General features: G+C 35.0%; 1 protein-coding gene across 2 annotated transcripts in view; it reads left to right on the top strand.

Moving 5' to 3' along the window:
- Positions 1-244: 244 nt before the first annotated feature.
- The window catches only part of Gp150 (leucine-rich repeat domain-containing glycoprotein 150), a 43,125-nt gene continuing 18,313 nt past the window's right edge, over positions 245-25,056 (top strand). The window contains exon 1 of one of the 2 annotated variants that reach the window (XM_076114093.1): positions 245-433. The gene's annotated coding sequence lies outside the window, so the exon portion shown is untranslated. Of the gene's footprint in view, positions 434-700; positions 799-25,056 lie in introns of those variants that run through there. The other variant, XM_076114101.1, reaches the window with a different exon arrangement.

Raw genomic sequence — 25,056 nt, forward strand, 5'->3', positions numbered from 1 at the left:
AGGTGATGTCCCAAGGCAAATACGTGAACTCAAAATGCGCATATTGTGAATATTTTACATAATTTTCGAGACGAACGAGCAAATATCAGACTTGACATTGTTCAGTTTATTCGTCGCACCGGGCGGTGATGTAGGTTGCTTTGCTGCACCGCCACAGGTAGACGACGAAGTCGACTCGAATAGCGTTATCTCTTTCTGCGCGAAGGTGAACGACGTGAAGCAGAAAAGGTAGGAGGCCATCTGGCCTCACCTCACTGTTCAAACAAGGCTTGCGTTTCCTAGTCTGTGTGCGAGAGACTCGACAAACGAACGAACCGGCGGCGCGGCGCGGCGCCATTACCTCTCGACGTATCCGCACGAACGTGACTGTGTCTGCTTTTCGCTTGTTTTTCTTCATCGATCGTGTTAGAACATCATTACTGCGCAGTGTAAGGTAAGGAAGTTACTTTTAAGTTGTTTTGGAAGCAGTGCATATTATTCCGCGAAGTGAGTGCAAAAGAAACGTTAGTTTGGTGGGCATTCTAGAGGAGCTTTCTCGTTTATTTATGCAAAGAATTTACTGAGGGCGGTGTGTGCATACAGGCGAGTCGGAGGCTCGGAGGCGAGGCGCGGTGAGCGGCGCTGCCTCCGCCGCCTGCGCACCCTGCTCTCATCATACTTTAATGTGTCAATTCTGGTAAATCACGTGCCAGTTTCCTATCGAGTTCAGTGTTTCTGTGATCTGTGTACATTGTTTGTGTCCCGTGGTGTTTTGATTGCTGATACGACTAAGACTGTCGCCAGGTTGAAGACAATAAGGTTACAGTTTCTTTGTGTTGTGGAACTTGAGCGTTCGTCTTCATTTCTCGCGCTGACGCATGAAATTACAACTTAAGTCATTCTCCTTGAGTTAAGCGCCTTATCTTGTACCGTGGCGCTGTTTCGGTGTACCTCGGCGCTTATAAATATTTATTGCGGTGACATCTTCAGCAATGACACAATGTTTATCTACCTATACCTACTGGCGTCACTACTCGGAAGTTACACGCGTTAAACAAAAGTTACTTCAAGTGGTCATAAAACAATGAAATAAATTCGTTCCGAGCAAAACAACAGAACGTAATCGAAGAAGATAAGCCAATCTGCAGCAATTAGCCCTAATAGCTATACAACATTAAAAATATATAAAATGTGTCCAGCGTGAGGCGTAACAACGCAACAATGATAAAGCTGTATGTGTCGTGTGAGTCAACAACACATTGTCAATTACAACAATGTGGTGTTAACAACGATAATGTACAATAAGAACAGTTGACATCTGACTAGAGATTGCATCACGAGCACGAAGAAATTGCAGAACCGGAGCTTTCACTCCAACAGAAATTACAACTACACATGCATCGCACGTCCCACAATTTCTTTAAACATTAAAACGGTTTTGATCATTGCCTGACGTAATTCGCCTAGGCAGTTGAATCAAGCTGTAGGTCCTTTCACAATTTGCGCCGACAGAAGTACAAATATAAGCAATAAACCTGTAAATTACAAAAGTCTTGCGACATATCCTCGTAACATTGATGACGTGTGAAGTCATCAGCGGACATAAAGGTAGATATTACAAGTGTTAACGTAATAAAGAGCCGACCTTCGAAGGTACCTACGTGACGGGGCGCTTGTCCGGACCCACCACTCTCCTTTATCAAACCTCATGATTGATAGTGTTAGACCCTATTTGAAAGGAACTCCTAATTAAATTGGTGTTGCGTTTTCTTTTTTACGGCCGCGGCTTTCTGACCCAGATGATTCATCAGAGGAAGTCTTGAGTCCGAACGCCTAATATAGCATACTAGTACTTATTGTAAAAACGTACCTACCTAGGTAGTATATAAGTATGCGACAAACACTCCGTTTCCAATAAGCAATAAATTTTTCCATTGTTCTCCTTCTATTAAATCAGCACGGTCAATACTAATATTTTCTTAAGCTTAATTTCGTTGTCGTGACAGAATGCGAAGCATTTTTTAATCGTTTTACTTTATGTACTTCACAAGAAACAAAAATAACATCTGTATTAATATTTTAAGTGCACTCGAATTCACTTTTGAGTCCTTGCAGTCGCAATAAAAAGCGAAGCTTCATTAAAACTCTTGAATTGATCCCATTCATGTTCTGAATGCATGTGTATCCGTCCCGCTACGTCATAAAACTCATTTGTCTGTTTCCTCTCATTACATTTGTTGTTAAGGCACGTTTATTAGGCACAAAGCGGTATGTTGGGTCAGTCGACATCGTGCATGCAAAATAATTTAGCTGCCCAGCCATTTTCGCCTTAGTGTTGCAGCAAACTCGGCTTATGATGATACTCTACACATCCAATATAAGAGCTACCGAAGCATGTAATTAACTAATAATTGACTTAATTGCACTTATTAAAACTTGCGGTTTGCAGCAAGACATCAGATGAACGGACTAGTATAATTTGTGGATGGCAACAATCAATCGGCACAATTGATCCAGCTACACAAGGCTATGCGCCCGCGCCGCAGACAAGACGCGGCGCAGTCATGTGATCCTGCACACCGAACGAACTTAAACCATTTTCAACATTCACTATTATACATTTTACACCGTTAATCTCGAATTGGTTATATTATGTGGAGCATTCTTCTGGATTTATGAAAGTTCTAAAGTGATTCCGTTATCATTGAGAACTACTGAAAAATTACGAGTTTGTGTCGAAGCCGACATCCATTTAAAGAATCGATGAAGCGGTCAATTGTCAAAAGACATTGAACTTCGAAGCAAAATGGTTATTGTAACCTCATTTTGTACACATTTGTAAGCAATTAAGGTCTGATAATATCGTTTTTATTTACCAACATCTGTCTGGCTTTTATATAAATTATTGGATAACATTATATTGTTTAAAGAGCAACAATTTCTAGGTTTATGTAACGTCAATTACGAATTCTAAGTAAATATACAAAGATGGTGATTTGCTACGAAACTCCCACAACAATGAAAAGTTCGGTAACTGCGTAGGCAAATCAATTAATGCTTTAATTAATTTAGCACAACTAGATTGATGTTTTGTTTGTGTAAATTGCTTTTAAAAAAATATGACGTAATTTGATCGAGAATTTACCGTTGAAATGTTTATTTTTGTGAGCTATTGTGGGCCAGAGTTTTGGAGAGGTTAATAAACTTTGTTGTGCTGACAATAAACGATGAGTGGTACACACATGCTAGAAGCGATAGAGAGAGCTTAGTTTTCGTAAACACAAGTGCCCATAAGTGACCCAACTCGACACGCTTTTATGATCGCTCGACCACTTCATAACAATATACAAAATCATCTTATATTCACTTTCTCACGCTCGTCAAAATGCTCAAATATTGGTATTGTTTCAAATATACTCACTGTCAAGTCGAATTTTAGAAGAGTTAGAGAGAGACTCTTATAGCCCTTAACATACAATTAGACTTTAAAAAAGATAGACTCATCTAAAATTGAATACCTACGTCATGGCAACAAATAACAGACGATTTAAAAGTAGAAGTATTTTATTATTGAAAAACGTACAACGTAAAGATTTCAAAAAAATCGCATTAACAACCGAATAAAACGCTCAACCAGCGGCGGGCACATCATATGTTTTAAGAAAAAGCTAATGGTGCAAAACACGTCTACCTAAGGGCAGGAATGGGCTCCAGTCTGTTCTGAGAAGCGCACAAGGCATTCCATACATACTGAGGACTGCACGCACGCCGACAAACCTCTTTCGAGCCTTCCCCTTTTATCAACACCGCTTTGAAATAGTTTATTTGCATTTTAAGGAAATCATTTGGATGATTGCCGCTGCGGGTGCTTTACATTTCATATTTAGACGCGTCAGTAATTTGCATTCATAATGAATAAAGTGCTTTACAGCTAGCTGTTGCTAGTTGGCTGTACAGTGTAGACTTAGATAAGAAAAATCATATTTTTAACAAAGGATTACAAAGGGCTTTGTTATAATACTAGAAATAAAGCCACGGCGATTGTTGTCCGCGACTAAAACAATTACCAACTATCAAACCACATTGCTTACTATTTTCGGCTGAATCGCGTCACTGCGTTTTGTTTTTGTATAACGTGTTTGCAAGCTAGGCATTCTATTATTAGTTGAATCAACATCGCCGCACAATAATATCGCTATACTACTCAAAACATGAAACTGCCGAAAGTGCCAATTCTCACGGTATAAAAGGGCGTTACATTGGCCCATATTACGGGGATACCGATACTTGGGTGTATGAAATATTTCAGTATTTCGCCTTCGCTTTCATCGTTTGCAACAAGTTTGCTTCAACATCCATTCATATTATCAAAAGTACATTATCAACTGATTATTTTCATTCTTGGACGCGTTAAGTTTAAATAAAACCTCTACGGCATGACTTTAAACTTTTTTCAGCTCTACATTGACAAATGATCATAAGCATACTTGATGTTAACGCATATTTATGATAAGACACTTTCGTTCACATGATCGATAAAGATAGCGGCTTCAACACTAGTGACTACTTTCTATATTATCAAAGCACTCGAATATCTACGCGCCTATTCCAGACGAACTTTGCTCTACATTTTTTATTTCATTTCGCTCCTTCTTCCGTTTCTTCGCTGTGCATTTGATTTTTTCCTTTGCTTTCATCCGGCGCCGGCACTCGAAGATTTGCCGGAAGAAATCGCAACATCGTTAAGCTTGTTACTGTTTATTGAATGAACGAACCGTTTCTGTATTTCAATGTTTATTTCCTGTTTATAAAGGGCGAGCTTCGGTAAGCAACTTCGTCTCCGTTTAAAGATTTCTGTGATCTTCCGACAATCGATATCCTGTAGAACACACCTATAAAACTTCTAATAGATCAGGCTTTAGGCAAAACGAATTGGTACATTCTATAATATTAGTGTGGCTAAAATTACATTTTATACTGATAAATAGAGATTGATTGAAAACTGTATCTGCTAGTTAGCGATGTCAGGCAATCTTAAGCCACTTGAAATTATACATTCATTCGCAAACATGTGGCCACAGGCGCAGATAATGTCAACGATGACGTAATGCAAATCGAGACGATACTTTGTACAAAAGTGGGAACACGGCTCTGTATTTAACAATATACAAAGATGAGTACCTACATAAATCATTTACTTCGCCAATAATGGTCTAGACTGGTCTATGAACACAATAACTCAATTCGCTTACAAGTGCATTGAATTTATTCAGTAGTGTGGAAAATTGCCTGTGTGTCATAATCCAGTTTACTAAAGTAATCAATGTTATTTTTTAGTTCATCTCCAGAATCCACAACTCATTGTCGTATTTAGTAAATAAAACCTCTGAATCCTGTCATTGTATGAAATTTTATAAAAACTTAAACTAGTTGCGAAAGTAGTTCGACTTTTAACGTGTAACATATTTCCATCGAGCTTTTCACCCGAATCGATTGCTAAACGAACCAAAACATTTCTCCGTACACATTGTTATGTTTTCTATAAGCAAAACGTGCCTAAGAAAGCGTTCTTGATCCTAAAATAGCATGAGACTAAGTGGAGTAAACAGTAGCTCATGTACGCATGCCAAGTACTAGGTAATGTACTTGGCTAAGCTAAGCTATGTGACGGTCACACACTGTACCCACGATGACATCATACACACATACCTACTGTGAACGTGAAAATTTCTTAATTTGGCTTGCAATTGCTAGTTACCTGAATTTAAGTTATAGTAGAGACCAAATTGAGTTGTATTCATAGCAAATATAAAAAATATACTAATTTTATTATAAAATTGACAAAGTATTAACTACGTTTGTAGTTAAAACATCTCTAAACTACAAAAACACCAACCTTTTTTATACGAATACATTGAAATTAGTAACTTAATAGCTTGAATTGTAATTCGTTTCGAATTTAATGAGATTTGTAATTAATGACTACTCAGTCCTCTTTGTTTGTCTCATATTGATCGATTGAATCGATTAACCGATTGGTTTATTAGTGAACTCGTGTTTAAAGGTTTGCCGATGACACGACTTCCCGTACACCCGCCCGCGTGTTGTATCCATCCTGTTTGTACCGCTACAGGCTTATGACGTCACAAATCCATCGGCAAAGCTACTGCGCACGAGTTTCTTTCGATATTGAACTTAGTGACGTGATGTTTTTGCATATGAATGGTTTGATTACATGATGTAATCCCCTCAGTCATTTGTATGGTCCAGTTTTTTACTGGAGTTAATGTTACATTGATCAATCTGTTTTGAAACTATGGGTACTTATGATATTGATACTTTAACGAGTGTTGCTGATCGATGGATGATAGTCTTCGTTTCCTAAGACTGAAAATGTTTTGCGTAATTATGTAGTTATAGTTGTAAAACAATTGAATGTAATCCTACACTTATAGTGTAGTTACATACTTTACTGTATTGCAGTAAAGTATGTAACTACACTAGTATGTAACTGTAGTGTAGTTACATACTTTACTGTATTGCAGTAAAGTATGTAACTACACTACAGTACGTATCAAGCGTACTACTTTTGACCCTTTTTCCAAAACGTACTGAATGCTGGATTTTTTGTAAACTTTGTTCTATTTTTTTATAAAACTGTAGTCAATAAGTTGTCAAAGTCGTGATATTATAAGAACAACATGTTTGTGAATTCATGAGTAATATTTCAATATAATGTGAAGATTTTGACCTTCCATTTCAAATGAATATTACAAAGTTGATTCAACTGTTTCGCAAGTATTAAGCGTATAAACACCGAAGCCGGCTAGTCATCCGAGGCGCAGTTTCGAGAAAAATTTCACTTTTAAAATCCGGTCCGTTCATCAGACTTTAGTTACTTGAACCATTATTGTATGTTGATTGATCATTCTTTAACTGGTCATTGTGATTTGTGACGTCAGGTCCAAAGTCTTCAAGTATACCAATTTCGTTTTAAAAATTTTACTGCTAGCTCTAGCTCTCATCTACAAATACTAACTGTAAGTATATGCGAATAACAACCTGATTCCGAATTATTTTATGTAGTTTGAACTACTAGAGAATATGTGTTAAAAGTATTTACATTTCTAAGTAGTTACTTAGTTTTCAAAGTATGAACATGGATGACCAAGTAAATGAGTAAATTCCACATCCACCCATGATATAAAATGACTAATATTTAGCAGCAGATGTGATACACGTGTAATTCTAAACAAACAATACAGGATTTGTTTAACATTTTGTATGTAACTACTAATATTTTAACGGTTTTAAAAAACAATATCAGTTACTAGAAGTAAATAACATTCCTAGACAGGCATTGACATACGCTTCGTCTACATAGAATAAATTAGATTAAAAATTCATTTAAATATATCGCATCGAATCCTTTTAAATATATAAAGTTGTAGGTATTTACTATGCATGTTTAAATAACGATGTTATTGTGTGTTCAGTTGTTAATCTTGCATAACTAATAAGACACGTTTTGTTAGATAAATATACAGTCACCGATTGCCCCTAGTTTTTGTTACTCTAACTAGATTGAAGAATAGTCCATCTAACTTTAAGTAAATTCGATAAGAATATTCGATGGCTGAACGTTTTAAAGCTATCCTGTCTCTAAATTAATTATTAATTAATAAATTCTAATAGCTGTACAATATCACAGCAGGGTAACCACTAACTAATCAGATTTTAAGTAACTCCTAGAAACAACTAATGAAATTTTCTTTTTTTTTTAAGTTACACCAAATATTATATTATATTATAGCATATCTTACTTTTTTCAGTATTTATTTAATTTATTAGCCTGTTTTGCTAAAGCCAAGACAATGACATGTATGTAAAACATTTTCTTGGACAAACAACTTGTTGTCAACTTAATATCTCAATTTTCCTTCTTACGAACCGTTTATATGTTAATCGACCTAGTTCTCGCGGAAAATCCCAGCTACGTATAAAACGATTATTTTCATATTTTCCCGATAGCCTCAATAGACGTTTTTACCGTGGAAACCTTATTTTTATAATCAATCATTTAATCAGCAAAAAGTTGGCAACAACTGGCAATTAGCGTGAACTTTGTACTTATTTAAAGAACGTAAAAACATAATGAAGCTCTTGATGTAAGAGACAGATGTCGAAAGTCGTGAACTTTGACTCCAACGCAAAATTACGAACAAGAAATACATTTTGCTCATAATCACATGATCTCTACATAGGTACTTGCAAATATCAAACATGTATTGAATGAAGCAGTCAAAGTCTCTAGGATTTTTTACTCCTTGAATTCGTACATCACGAAAAGTACAAAGGACATATTATGTCCTTTTATGTAGAAAATATGACGTAATCCGACGATGAAGTGCCAATACCTCCTAACTGACATTTTGTCGATTTTTTGATTTTTAATGCGTTGGACATAAAATTGCATTTTGCGTGTACTCGTCAAGACACCTAACTAAATATGTTGATAGTTTTGAGAGAAAATGCTAATAGAAATGGCTGCTAAGTCAATGTATGCATTCATTTAGCAAGACCTGCTGACATTACATCCTAAATTCAAGTGTAAAAAGCTTCTAAATTACTTAACGAAATTTTTGATGCCAAAATCTCCTACTACGCGACGCGTTTTTTTCTCCTCCTGTAAAATGGTGATTTTGTAGTTAAGAGGTATTGGTACTTCATCGTCGATGTTGTTATGCCTCATTCATTTACTTATTCCATTTGGTACCTATTCAATAGACATGATAACAGTAGAAATTTTCACAGAACACTACTTTTCACGTTCAGCGAATTGATTGGCGTGTTCACAGTTAATTCTTTGTCATTGCAATTGTTTGTTCGTGGTAGTGTACAGTTCAGAGGATTTTAAATCACATCGTGACCATTGAAATTTAGTTCGGAAGCACTCAATTTTGTTTATTACCCAGTAATTTGTTAGTTCCTGTTGCCTCCCTTTGTACATTTTTGGATTTATTATTGACATCGAGACTGTAATTTTAAGTACAGTTTTGTGTCCAGTTAATATACAAATTTGTAATTCAGGCTATTTATAGTTTTTAGGTTATTAAACATGAAGGTCTTAGGCTCGGTTTCTGAGATACATATAGCGGTAGTTTATCTATTCAATAGCGGTTTTTTATATGAGTTAAAACATATTGGAAGAGATGACCAGGAATAATATTTTCGGCAATATTATTTATTTTGCTATCAACGTTGTCGTAACACATTTTGTAACGCATAATTCATTTTATATTTCCACCAAACCCATAAAAATGCATTATGACACGGCGAAACTATGCACTTGATATCACGGAATGATCACATGGCTTTATAATTCAGACGGTGAGAGCCTTATCGCGAAAGAATTTTTACTTCAAACAGTGAGCCATTATAAAAACAAACATATTTTGGTCTTTACTTTATCCAGAAGACTTTAGATAAGACCGAGGTGTTACAACCCTTGCAGGTTGCCGACACTTCATATAATACAATATACGTACCATCTGCGAAGAGCAGATGTATATTTTCTCTCCATACTCCTAGAAATAAATATAATAATGATATTTCATAACCCCAGGGAGATTTCAATGCCTTCATAGGAATAAAACTTCTTTATATAAATATGCTTTATAATAGTGAAATAATTAAAAATAATTGTTTTTATGAAGCAATTACCAGCATGCAAAGGTACCTCGTAATATTCCGACGCTAATAAATAACAAAGATTTTCCTTCGGTTTTTATGTACCGTCAGTTCAAAATGTAGGCTCTAATTGCACTCTATTCTTGTACTTTTTATTCTATAGACTTAAAGAACTATCCTAAAGTTTATTATATTGAATAGTTACGTCAGTTTACACTTCATTGATCCGCAACGAGCCGTTTCAACGAATCCCTTGATGACAATAGATCCGTCATGCTTCTTAGATTCCTTGAAACACATTGTGAACTCTCAACAGATTACTTAGTCTGTCGTGTTCTTGCCTTCTCAGTTCGCATCCTAATTACTTTTACAATACCGTCTTCACACTTCAACAGATAACCGGTAAAGTGGTTTTGTTTTACAACTTTTTGTCGCATACTAAATAGTTATTGCTCCCAAAGATTAAATTTTCTTCAAAAGCATTTATAAGTGCCCGGCTATTCAATATTATTCGTCTGTTTCCCGGTGAATTATGTTTAAAAAGCTCATCTTTTGTTTCACATATTTCCATGAGTGTGAGCGAGACGAATCGTCCGCCATTCACATACATTACGATTTGTAACCGCACAGCTTGCGCTCTCCCACTAGTTGCATTCGATTTCTCGGTCAAATTGAAAAGTCTACCCGTCAGGTGGTTTTTCATTGAGAACTGTGTGTATCTAACACGGCCGGTTGTTCCGTGGGTGTGTGTTTTTATTTCTGTAGGTAAGCGTCGCGTCGGCGGCAATAAGTAATAAGGTAAACATTAAGCAAGTGAGGCCGCGACTCGTCTAGGCGAGATTCTTTACACGGTGTAATCAACGTCTTAGAGCCCACATGAATTGTATGATGTTCTTGAAAAAATCTGTGTCAGTTGATTTCTCGATCTCTCATATCAATTTACTTTTAATTATCTTTATCTTAATGAAGTACCTGTTCGATTGCTATTTATTGTTTCGCTCCAACTTGCTAGCTTAGAATCTTGTTTGCAGTTATCTAGGATATACAAGAGAGCTGCCTTTAGCTACCTGCGATTTATTGGCAATGTTTCCTAATTTCCATAAACACAGGCTCTATCCTTCGGATCTCTGTTTCCACATTCTAACATTAACATACTTAGTTTCAACTCGTATTATTTGGTTAATTACAAACACGATTAAAAGACTTAAAATACTTCAGATAAGGGGTAACGGAAGACAAGGGCCATAGGACGAACGTTTATCTTTTTTAAAGTCAGCGGTAACTTGTTTACTTTTTCATGCCTTTGTTTTAGGCAAAGGTATTCCATTCTGCCTTTCCGTGAAACAGTTTAGTTTAATCACTATTTTAAAAGTAAAATAATGATGGCGAATTGACAGTTGCATACTGTTTAGCTTTGCAAGTATTGTTTTTCCATTTTGGTGTAGGCTATAAATATATGAATAGCAGGTTGAATTACTATGATTTTTGCTTAACTAAGCATATCATATTTAGGTACGTTTGTAATATGAAACGGTTGGTCACACAATTAACATTCTTCACGCGTTATTTGCTTGTTAATATTACGTCAAATAAAACATAATACATCGAACAGGTTGCGTCTACAAACAAAATGTGATTAAGAAACCATTCAAATAATCAAATTAATGTAAAATGTCTCTATTTTCTTACAAAATGACAAGTAACGCCCATTTTTTAGAGACCATAACTTAATTCCAATGAGTAGCAAGACAGTAGATTCCATACTTGCTATGTCTGAACCAAAAACAAATCAAAACACTCCTTATTTCACGCTTATTTCCTGGCCAGATAAGAAAACAAACATAAACAATAAAAAAAGTATTTTATCCAAAGAGACTCTACTATTCTTTGTGGAATGTGAAGATACTCGCATATATCTCGGTACATTTCCATGCAAATATTGACTTTTGACTCTTGTGCATTTCTTCATTATATACTTTGATGGTATTTAGCACACAATAACAGAGCAAAACCAATGTTTGTCTGCTTGTCGTGTTAAATACACTGAGAGAAAAAAAATACTGGCAGCTGGCAAATTACAGTTAACTTAGTAGGTTTTTTTAAATTACTCATGTTCTTTACAAGAGGTTTTATTTTTCAGTTAAGTGTAAATCTGTTCTTTTATGTATTTTATGTTAAAAAGTATAGCCGGAATGTTTTATACATTCCGGCTATACTTTACATGTCTAGAATGAAATCTTGTCCTTCTGGTCAAACTTTATGAAAGTATTAAAATTAATAACGAAAATAAAGACGTATACAAACATTTAATTCCTTCAAGTAGAGACAGGGGTTATGGGGGGAGTTATGGGATTTTCTCACTCTATATAGCGATATAGAGTGAGAAAATACCATAACAGCGCGTTAGCATTTTCTTCAAGGAACACCATTTCCTCTTTCAGTCAGTACAAATTCAAATGCCGATATTCTATTTCCTCGATCGAATCATCTCTCATCCTGACTTACGACATCTCCAATAGGCAGTTTATTATTATTTATGGAGTACTTATTGTAAAGCCCACGCGTATAAAGCCGACAAATACAGTACTCAATTGTGCGTAGGATGAAACTCGAACATTTAGTTACACCATTTAAGTTTCGTAGAAATCTTTAAATAATATTTTAATTATGTATTTCGGCTTATCGCCAATCATCATTGAAAGAAAAATACGAAAATAATTGAACCAAATTACGTTATTCAAGTTGTGCTTCTTTAGAAGTAGGTTATAGTATATACTGTGTACGTGTGCTAGTAAAAAAAATCATATATTAGGAGCCAAATAAAATAGCTATGTGTAAATAAAAAAAGACTTAAAAATTAAAGCGTACAGTTTACTTGTAACGTAAACGTAAGAACTGACATACTATTTTTTCATATTCTTCTTTTCGTCATCTGCGTAGAGGGGCTGAGCAATCTAGCATTAGAACATAGATCAATTAAACATCTAGCGCGTAGGTTTTGAGAAAATTGATAACCAGACTATGTCTAATATTAAGCTGTTGACCTCTATTAAACCTGATTAAATTAACTAAACATACAGATTCCATTCGAATGGAAATAAACCTAGGAAACACATTTGCGTAAATTATTCAATAAATTACGAAATACGTTAAAATCTTGCACCTCCACAACCCAGGATCCTGGGATTTAACACGATGCCCTTCGGTAAGACTGGTTGTCAGACTTTCAAGCTTCTGACTACTGTTAACGATTGTCAACGATCTCCCAAAAAGACAGCCGGGACCCACAGCTTAACGTGCCTTCCGAAACATGGAGGAACTCGATATGTGTAAGATGGTCACCCATCCACAGAACAACCTCGGCAAGAATGGCTTAACCTCAGAGATCGATCCGCGCGGCTGTCGTTAACTAAGCCACGAGCTTCTCTCGTGAAGAAAATGAACAATGAAGACTGTAGATATATAAAAGTACTAGCTGACCTGCGTAACTTCGCTTGCGTCACATTAGAGAGAATGGGTGAAATTTATCCCCGTTTTTGTATCATTTTTTTCTGGTACTCTGCTCCCATTGGTCGTAGCGTGATGATATATAGCCTATATCCTTCCTCGATAAATGGGCTATCTAACACTGAAATATTTTTTCAAATCGGACCCGTAGATCCTGAGATTAGCGCGTTCAAACAAACAAACAAACTCTTCAGCTTTATAATATTAGTATAGAGATTAGTTTTGGTGCAATGCACACAGTATAGTAATGCGCAGTTACATACAGATCGATTTTGCATGGTATATGAGATTGGAACATTGCCCGCTTTGAATTGCACGCTTTTGGCACGTAATCATTGTTACTTATGAAAACTAGCGATATGACTAATATGAGAGACAAGTTTACTATTTAAAGGAAGTTTTTTTCAACCGTGTCTGGTACCAACGGCAAAATATAAAGGGAAATGCACATTAGATAGTGTACCGGGTTGCATGCGCTAAGCTAACTACTGAAGCGCGAATACGGGCATTATAAACTATAACGCCTTCGTACTGACAAAATATATCTAAGGGCTCAAATCCATAAGATGTTGTCAATATCGATTTTTTTCGGATTTACTTCCGCTTCGATAATACAATTTATCGTTAAAAGGTGCTGTAACGGTCCAACGAACGATGCAGATGTCTCATATTCATTCATAAAACATAATATTTTTCGCTTCACGTCCCAATTCGCGGTTACGTCCATGGTACATTACGGGGCAATAAGCAAGCACCTTTATGATTCCTAACAGGTTTCAGCTTGCGGTTTTGCCCGCATACATTTATTTACGACACCTTTACAAGTTTACGTCTTCACAGATTTACAAGTACACTATAACTCACGGCCACAATAATTCACACCTTTTAAGAAGAAAGGCTTGAAATAAAATCAACATAAAATCATTTAATGCTTTCTGCCATTAAAATCGCGACATGCCTCAAGGAAAAGTTGCAATTTCAGACGCAAAAGACATAATTTCAATTTAAGACGATTCGATTGTCACACTTTAAAAATCGTAAACGACATTGACTGTACGACGAGTTATGCCTTTTTGGTACTGAAGGAATAAATTAGCCATGTAAAATGTCAAAACAACGTCTTCGCAAAGTCGAAAGATTATCGCGTCTTTACGGTACAGATGACGTGAAATGATTGATTCTTGGCTAAACGGCTGCGTTAAAGTAAAATATAGGGCAATAATCCATCATGTCTGTCCATTGAGGCATTTCAGGGGCGGTTTGTTTAATGGCAAACAACAATACATTTAACATTACATCTTATTTTTGTGGGAAAGTTACCTTGCCTTTAAATGCTAATACGTAGTAACTCGTTAAGTGTTTGAAGAAACATATTTGATGGTTTTTTTATTCGTATTTGGGATTACCACAAGAAACTAACATTAGTTAACCACAACTTCGCACTTTTTGGTTAAACTGCTAATTTGCGACCCTGATTTCTAAAGTTTCCAACCATGCAAATATACATATATCTATCTCTTTGAGGGAAAGAAAAATAATACAGCAACTCCACCGCGCCTTACGGATAACAAGTATAAAAATCAATAATTCCTTTTGAATAAGAAATAATATACCTATTTTATTACTCTAGCAGTATTCTGTCGCAACAGTAGCAACTTTCTTTATTACCCTACAAAATTAAGGTTACATACATCGATTATTGAGCATATCGTAATTGTGACTCCTTTATTGAGCCGTTTAACCTCACGAATCACTCCTGACCTCTTAAATTGTGCTTAAGTGGTGTGGGTTAGTACCTAAGCCTTAGATTTTATTTTATTTTTAGACTTCTAATGAAACAGCAATTATTGGTCGAGAATAGAATCGTGCTCTGCCTTTTACGGTATTGGTGATATTTTCAAAACTATTATTGTTGCAATACTTTCTGCAGATGGATAGTTATTTAGACACAGAGAGAACATTCAATACTATTTATAATTTAAACTATTGGCAATTTAATTTAAAATACGTAGCCCATAGACGGTTTTGCAAAATTTTCTTACCGGCTCTATCGTTCGAAATGTTGATAGATCAGCTGATTGTAAATCAAGAAATGTTTAATTAATTATCTATTTGATTTCGATTTCAAGGACTCTTTGTAGTTATTCAATTTTATTACAGCTCTACTCCTAAATTGTGCAGTACGATGTTAATAACATATAAGGCGAATTAACTACATCCGTTGTTCAAGCTTTTATACTCTAATGAAGGTAAAATAAGTAGTACAGAGAGCAATGGAAGCGTAGTAATAGCTAGGCAAGTTATAATTTTTAGCTATGTAGAACGAACACGCCTTGACGAAACATTATTGTACATACGTTGTCGTTCGCCCTTATCAATTTAACCTAAAAAATGCAGTATATTTAAAACTAAACAATTAGACATTTCGATAATTGAAAGGGATAAAATACTTTCGCAAAACATGACATTAAAGTTGAGTGTAACATATTTGACGAAAAATTGAAAGATGTAGACAGAAACGGCAGAATTTATGTTTCTACAAAAACTAATATGAACAATTCTCTCAATTCATTTAAACTTATAGTAGTATTTTAGTCAGAGAACCGCGGAAGAATAACAATAAGTATGTAAAGTGAAGAACAAAGTACTAACATATAACGATATACATATATAGCATACGTTATGTAAAGCCATGACTTCAACACGTTCAATGCTGAATACAACGAGCTAACCGGTACATTGTTTACACAGCCTCAAAGTTTAACCAATCTGCCGTTTATTCGCTAATTCTTACAGCAGTTTACAGATGAAATTTGCCGTAAAAAATCTATTCAGCTAAAGGATTAACCCTACTAATAGTATATTTAACTAGTTGAATATTTCCAAGAAAATCAAGGCGAGCTTGTTACAATTTTCTTAGCATACTTTTAAGCTTTCTAAAGTAAGATTATCCATCTTAGTAAGGCTTAAAGTTTTCATGTGCCTGTGTTCTTAAATATAGATAGAGTAGAAGAGATTCCTAGCGCGCTTCTGCGAAGTAGAGCCTTGCTTGCCTCTCTTTCAAATATTTTGCGAAAATTCTTTACTTTTCTCATTTTCAACACTCGACACACGACTTTATTTTTATCCCGATACAGACTCAAAGCCCCTTTTCCGAAAATTAAATCGATCTAAGTTTAGTTAGTATTTTATGAGAATAGTTTCCGCAGTGCATTATATTATTTTCTCCAAGATCTACGATGCTAGTATTAATTTATTTCTCCGTGTCACGGCACGAGCTAGGAATTCTAGCGTGGGCCCGTGTCATGTACATGACGTAACATGATAATATAAGTCAGGGCGACCACATTACAGCTCGTAAAGAACTCCCCGACTAAAGTGTTAGCTTGGTAATAAATCTAATAGCGTCGTACGTCCAATTGATTTATTTAAGTCGATGACGTGTGACGTAGCAGGTACTAGGTTAGCATATAGTAGAGGAGCTTCATTGGTTCAAGGACTAATAAGGTGGCAGTAATTAGCGCTACGCTAAGGACGACGCGGTCAATGCTTTTAGAATTCATGTAATTGAGATGAAATGTTTGAGGAACGTATTTTTTATTCTTTTAGTTGGTATGGTTATTTTAAAAGTTTTATGTTCTTTTAGATATTTTCTCTCTAAATGAAAAATTAATCACAGTTGGAATGATACGGTTGAAAGATGACTACAGCTATGATCTTCCATCACATAATACCTATAGTAAAGTTTTTTACAAATTTACGCCGCGTCCCGTGATATCTTATAAAATAAACAATGTTTACAATTTTTAACCATATGAATCAATCAAATAATTATTTATCTTAATCTTAATAGTCTGATAACCTAAATATCTTATACCTAATAACAAACTATAAAAAAGCACCAAGATCATTAGTATAAATTTTCTTCAAAATTGTTAAATAAAATTGCCCTTTCTTTGTCCTACGATTCAGTATCACCATTATTCATAAAGGTACGTCTAGTTTATTATCTTGCTACCTGGCCGAGCCTATTATCACGCGCAGATAATGGCCTTATCTATTGTTTTATCAGTACAAATACAAATAACAGCGATCGGTAATGTGGCTGCAGCCACGCCTGTAGCCTCTGCGATACGATATTACATTACTTCATTATGATTCAGAATTACGCGGCCTATTATGCTAAATCATCGACGTTATTGTATTAGCTACTCAGTAATGCTCTTTAGGTTATTATTTCTACAAATGCAAAATTTCCCATTCAATTGCAATGAAAATCCAACCTTAATATAACCCAATAGGAGCTAATTTCATTGTTCTTCGTTCCTTTAGGACCACCTTACAGTTCCAAGTCTATGGGACCACCTATGGTAAAAAAATATTTAACGGTTGTCACAATTGATTAATCTATAGCTCCTCGGCGCCAAAATTGAATTACAATACAGACTAATTAGCATTCCTAATAAATTTTAACAGCGCATACAAAAAAGCATTTTAATTTCCAGTCATGTAGTTTATGAATAGAGCCACAGACAAGTGTACATGCATAGAATCATAGACAAATTCCGTTTTTAAATAAGGACGGCTATGAGAGGCGTGGCTAAGTTAAAGAGGGATATAAATCATTGGCAATTATGTATGTAGATTTACAATTCAAGTCGTGTCCTTAAAAAGATATATGCTTCGAGTACTCAGACGCCAAATTAACGTATGACTTTTGGCGCCTTTTGATTTACGTCCGACGCACGGAGTCGTACAACTCCAAAATAATACATTTGTCCTTGAATACTTTTATTTGTTGTTGTATTTGAATACGATTACCAACAGTTACCAAGTGAAACGCAAATAGACATGTATTGTAGTTCTATATCGGTCAATAACTCGTTAACATCGTTTACTAGATTATGCTTTGAGATTTCAACACGGTATAAGCCGATATAAATGTTTGGGCAACGTATTTTTTGTTGAAAAAGTTTAATATGTATAGTAGACGTATGTTGAGTGAGATGAAAACGCAGGAATTCGCTTTTGTACAGTTAGTTTTGGCGTGAGATCCCAGCCTGCAGTGTTCTTGACGACTTGACGTGCATCATGCGTGCCACCCACCGCGGCTTTATCGACCACGTGGCAATTAAAGTAATACCCATCTAAAAATAACCGATCTGCAATTATATTAAAGAGCGGTTTTATTGTATCTGATCGGAATTTTGCATACGTGTCTGTTTTTTAATGCTTTAAGAATAACTTTATTATTAGGCCACTCAATTCAAGAATAAAAATAAGTATTTGCGCAATTAAGCTACTATAAAACTATAAATGGTATCAAAGTATATTCGATAAGCAGCTTTATTGTCCCGTCAAAAGCTTTAACTGTTTAACGTAAATAATGTAAGAGGCGTGAACCACTTGAGTGCATATACTTTTTCTTTACTTATGATCAGTGTTTCGGGATTACAAACGTTGAATCAAAGGAATAGCGTACAGCCACCTCCAAAACAGTCCAATTCGTTTATTTCCGAAAAGTATATTTAACCGTTACTTGAATTAAATTGTACACTTACCACCTAATTAATCAACAAGTCTAACATGGAACACAATAAAACACCATTAGTTTCAAATAAACGAAACGTTTACGACCATTATATAACGAGCACTAAAAGTCAGCCTTTGAAATACGATTTCAAAATCTATTACCTCCAAGTGTGTTTTCATATTGACTTTTCAGCTTCTTTTATTTGCTTGAAATGTCAAATAAAGTGTACGTTTTTCGTTGACTAACGTAACGATAAATACGTTGAGAAAAATGAGCATCACTTTCAAATAATTTTAAATTCTGGACTACCTATAACGAAATAAAAATTTTAATATATTTAAGTCAAAAGCAATTCCAGATAGAGTCAGAGATAGTGTTATTAAGTTTACAAGCTTAAATTCTCATTAATTTATAGAATAACAGATGTTTCTTAACCACCAACTACTATTTCCAATGAAAGGTTATAGAAGCTGCCCGTAAATTGACATTATCAAGATCAACTGCTTTCCAAAGCATAGTACATTCAAAGAGCCGCGTGGGAGCCATATTGGAAATGTCACAAGACATTTAATATAGTAGCATGAATAGAAACTTCGTAGTATAAATCGAATTCTATAAACGGTGCTTTCAAAGTGATATTCAACGGTTATGAGTAAATAAATAAGTTGAATTGAAGTTAGAGGGTCCGAAAGTAGGGTATTGAAGAGCCCTACACGGAGGTCCGTGGCTGTCACGGAACCCACATCGTAATAAACGTCTGCAGTGACAGATGTTACCATAATTACTTGAGGTTTTGAACACGTTTTATTGAAGTCCTGTTTTGTGTACTACTTTATCGGTATCGTCACTTGTTTTTTTGTTAGGTAGTCGTGTGGTATCTTTTAATCCAGTAGGATTGTACTTAATATTTAAAACAAAGTAAAGTAAGTGTATATCAATACTCGTTATTTTTTTGGTAGTTAGTTAGTCGTGTGGCATCTTAATCCAGTTGGTTTGTAGTTATTATAGCGAACTAAGTGAAGAAAGAATTATGTTATTTTATGATTGGAAAGATCCAGCTTCAGAATCTATATATGACGGTGTCATCATGCTACCAGCTTTTAATTTGGCAAGCCATTTTAAGCGAAAAAATATAAAGTATCAAAGTAACGCGAAAACATCTCCACGAAACAATCTTACACGTAGTAACAAAAAATTCTACGTTCAGCCTAATTCAAAGTACAAACGGACAATAACAATAGAATCAATAGACAAACAATAGCAGAAGATTATCATAATGGAACTGACAGTTAAAAAATAACGACGTCCACGTAACCTTGGAATATAGTCACTACAGCACTGCGGCAATTACAAGCAAATATTATGGAAACCATTATCGAATATGAAGACATGCTTACTTTAAATGACTTAATACTTTCGTGTTAGGCAAACATTGTATCGTACAGCGTTCTATGTGAAATTCTACAACAGTTTTCTTTACAAACACCTACACTACTTTTCTGATTCTTGTTGTTCCTTGTTAGATTGAGAGCGTCTGCGTGTGCGCATTAAATGCTTTTTCTGTGCTTTACTATATAAGCTTGCTAACGTGCTCTCGCAAGCAATTACAAGATTAACAAACGCGTCCCTGTTTGCAGTTTAAAAGAGTGTCGACTATATTATTATCTAGTAGGTACGCGTATCATCCGGTACTTATCTCCAAATAATACCGCGAATTTCTTTTAAAACAATACCTTATTGAAAATGGCTTGTTAAATAAAGAAGCCACTCACAATAGCTATGATGTCAAAATTTTAAATAAACCTAAAAATACTCAAACAATTATTTAAAATACGCTAGAACAACGGTCCTTTGTTCTGCCAAAATTCTTTGATCAAACAAAAGATACTGTTGTCTTTATATTTTCGTTAAAGAATGGGTCAGAGCCCATTCGTCCCCTAAAATTCGTCCCCTAGTATAAAAGTTGTAGATTCGGCCCCTACATAGGTGCCCATTGGTCTCCTGGTAGGGGACCAATTAATATTTTAATAAAAAATATTATTTTTAAGGTACCCATTCGTCCCCTCTAATATATATACAATATAAGTTAAAGATTCGGCACCTATTCAGGTGCCTATTGGTCCCCTGAGATAAAATTAGCTATATTTTACATAAGAAACGGTTAACATAATACACTTGTGAACAGTTTATTAACGGAATTAATTTAATAAATCATAACAGATCATTGAAAAAAGAGCTATGATGAATGATAATCCGTCATGATAATAATATAACCTGTCGATAGGCTTACGATGTAAGATTGTCTCACTACGAATGGCTTGTTAAAAATTCATCAAAGGATCAGGTGCAAAGGGGTGTCCAAACAAATAATCGGACTCCTGAATCGATTGAAAATGAAGCGAGAATAAATCGCATAATTAGCCAATTTTTTGAAAATCAAATTTCACTAGGCCACTGCATGGAAAAGCTATGCATATATTTATTAATTTAAAATGAAAAAACAAATATAAGATTAGTTTTGTACTAAAATAATGTTGATTTGTTTAATCTTCAATAATTAATGTGATTTTAGTCATTTTTTGTTATTGTAGTTACCGAAATACTATATTTTTTATTATAGCCTTTTCTGCGCGACTGTACCAGGACTATCAAGCTGCAGTATACACATATACATGTACTTATATTAAAGGAATGAATAAAAATAAATATTCTTCAGGGGACGAATGGGCCCCTCAAAAGTTCCAGGGGACGAGTGGGCACAGGGTGCGAATCTTAGGGGACGAATGGGCTCTGACCCGAATTGGGGGCTAATGTCATCGGATGGGCGTGTACCGTAATAGACCTTTATAGGCCTCGGAACGTTACAACCGTGACGACTCTGAGTATTTATCATAAAAATCAATTTTAACGTTGACATTTCGCTATAAGGTTTGACGCTCACGGGTGGGACGTCACAGCAGGAGATTTTACAAATCATAAGTGTTTATATTAAGCAGCCTACGCCTATAATTTACGTGAAATATTATCCTATGATACATAGTGCTCGATTTGTCAATTTATGTACCAAAGTTCGTCTAAATCCGGTCAGTCTTAATCACATTAACAATCCAAACGTCTAAACTTTCACATTTTATTGTTTACTTTTAACTGTTCATTTCATAAAATTCCTTGCCGGACCTTCTGAATAAGCGGCAGTTATAATCTTCCTTATTTACAGCCAACATTTGCGTATTGGTCTTGGAACAAACATTGGCTTTATCTTGTTATGCACTATAGAAGTCAATTGAAGGAAATTGGCACTCACGAGTGATGACTCAAACTGCTAGCTATTCGCAATGTCGAAACAAACGCTTACCTAGTTTTGTATGACGTCTGACTTCTAACGGTTCTAGATGAGTATGAAATTAGAACCAATCTTCCTTTAATAAAGATACAAATGAAGGTTTATTCATTTGTCATAAATAAAAATGATGTAAATGGTGTCGTCATAATTGAATAATAAGAGGTAAATTTTATGGTTTGATGAAAAACTGAAAGCTAAGTAAAGTTGTCATGGTCATTCTTAATTTATTGACGTAGCGTAAACATTGGCTAGGGAACCCTCCTTTGCTCGAAGGCTGCTGTGTTGTTTTAAGAGTACAAACTCGGACCACTTTAGAACGGTTTAAATAAGTGATCAACGTCATAAGAGAGGCATATAATGACGTACGACGTGATTTATAATTATATAATTAAACAGGCTTACATTTTGTCTCATTTATCACAGTACCAATCCATTTGTCACAAGTTCTTTATTGTTCTTTCCGTGAATTTTATCGTCATCGATTGGTGACGGTACGAATTTTAATATCGAAACTTCGTTTTCCTTTTTACCTTCATGTGTAGACTGCTAAATGTGTAAGGACAAAGTCTCAAGGGCTGGTTCAAAAGTTTTAATGAACACACTGCCGGTCGTTACCTCAATGTTATTCATGAAAGAACTTAGAACATTTTATTTTAATATTACAATCGAGGTCTCGAACAATGGCAGCGTAACCTAGAGACATGAAATTATAGAGAGTTGTTTGTTTGATAAAAATCTTTATCGTTTATCATTAGGCAAAAGAAAGTCCACCAATATATTTGATAGTAACATGTCTATTAACTAAGCTCGTACGATCGGCCGAGGCAATAAAGGCACGAATGCAAACACGACAGCCATCTTTATGAGCAGTCACATCGTTAAAATCACACTGCTATCGCCATACGACCTACTTTGACATTATAGAAAAAAAATCAATGTATACCAATGAGATTCTAATCATACTTAATTTACGAATGTCGAATTGGTGTCCCTATTATAAATGATTGAATTTAAATGACACATTAGTTTAAGAAGTAATTTTTTTTTTAATCTTAGGCACGCGACCACACACAATACGAATAATTATAGGTAATTTTCGCTCTATAATTAAAAATACCAAAGAGGTAGCGAAGCTTGCAAAAAACGTAGAGAACAATAATTGTTTCAATAAATATTGATATTTCTTTTAATTTGTTCGCCATCGCGATATAAATTTTCCAGCAATTAGCGTTACAGCATTGAAAAAGTAGGTAAGTATCGTGAAAAAGTATAATTAGAATCTATACTCCTTTGTAGGTTAGAGAACCAGGTTGGTGCCTAAAAACTAGTTACGCTACGTTTCCCAGAAATACAGTATTATCTAACTGAACGTAAAATCGAGAATGTTTTTAGACATTTTACGATATGGCATCGTATAAAACTATATGAGCCCATGATTTAACCTATGGAATATAGGTCAATGTCCCGTTAGTTTAGCACTTTATATAAACCGTGATTATTGTAGTGTACAGTGTCGCGTCATGGGCCACGATTTATGATGCCATGGCATTTATAGACACAATGAAACGTACCGTATATTAGTGTATCGCATTGCGGAAACCGACTAGTTGTTCAAGCTTACAAACCGTGTATAAAATGTTAGACTGTTAGTTTTCAAGAGTTCGTCTAGTAATTTTAAATTCTCTTTGTAGCAGCTACATTTTCGTTGCAATTTGTAAATGGCATCGTCTTTCGTCAAAGAGAGTATTATAGTAACATTTTTATAAGGAATGGAGTAAAAGTTTTTGTTTTCAAGAAAAAAGGATTTGTCGTGTATGCTTTATGTTTCAATTAATAAAGTTATCTTCTGAACTTCTTTACAATCTCATGAGATACTTTACGTAGCAGTCACTGACTTCTTAAAGCAATTCTAAAAAGCGGAAAGTTTCCCGGCAACTTACATTAAACCTGCTCCCTATGTAATAATCTAGAGTGCCTAGATAGCGGCTCTACATTAAAACTCAAATTTGTGATCAGAAACCACCCACAAGGTTTGAAAAATATTCAAATAGTACTAGAATTATTATTTCAAGATCCGTTTGATAACAATGAGAAGGCAAAAAAGACGATTTATGATATCTATTCATGTTCGTTACAGAAAAACCTCGCCATAGAATTAATTTGTTAGCTGTTAGACAATGTAGAGAATGATACGTTGCTAGTATTCGGTGTTCATATACAAGAAAGATAGCTTTTTATGCTCTAAATGTAATTTAATGATAAAAACACTAACATAATAATGGATAAGAAATTGGCTATTTTTGTCGCTCAGATCGAATAGGTCTCACGTATTTGCAGTACTGTTTATAGTCGCAATTTAGGTCTGTTTAAGAACTCATGGTCTAAATAACATAGCAATAATAAGCAGTGTGGTAAGCGATACAGAATGAGTACGGAGAACTGGGGCGTATGTACAGGAAATCATAAGGGATTAAATTGCAGCTCAATTGAGTCTGAATCGTTCTAAGTCTTATATTTGTAGGTGGCTGAACAGGAATTTCTTTGTTTACATCTGCGTCACGAACTTGGGTGGGCTACAAATTCTAGGCAGTTGTTTAACGCGTCGGTTTTGTATTGCAGAATTAACGGCAGGGACTGAGAGTAAATTCTGTTTAGTGAAGCTTACGATGTCTGCTGAGGCGCTTATAGACTATTGTACTCGCTAATCGGGAAACGATCAGTAAGATTTAAGGATTCCAAAGCCTATGAATACTGTTTTCTCTAGAAGATAAATGTTGTAATATTCACCTATTCATATGAAAGGCAAAGATTTATAAAAGCGCTTGGCAATATACCTTCTGAAGAAATGTTGTTATTCAAATGATATTAGATCTATACTTTACATTGGTTCTATTAAAAAAACCCAGTATCAATCTTGACTGTACTGTATCTACATGACACATTCTCAAGACCTTTTGAACATCACCTATGCACTGGGAATCCCTCTGATCTATAAGGAAGGTCT

Source organism: Anticarsia gemmatalis, chromosome 1 (assembly GCF_050436995.1).
Source record: "Anticarsia gemmatalis isolate Benzon Research Colony breed Stoneville strain chromosome 1, ilAntGemm2 primary, whole genome shotgun sequence".
In the NCBI taxonomy this organism is placed as follows: Eukaryota; Metazoa; Arthropoda; class Insecta; order Lepidoptera; family Erebidae; genus Anticarsia; species Anticarsia gemmatalis.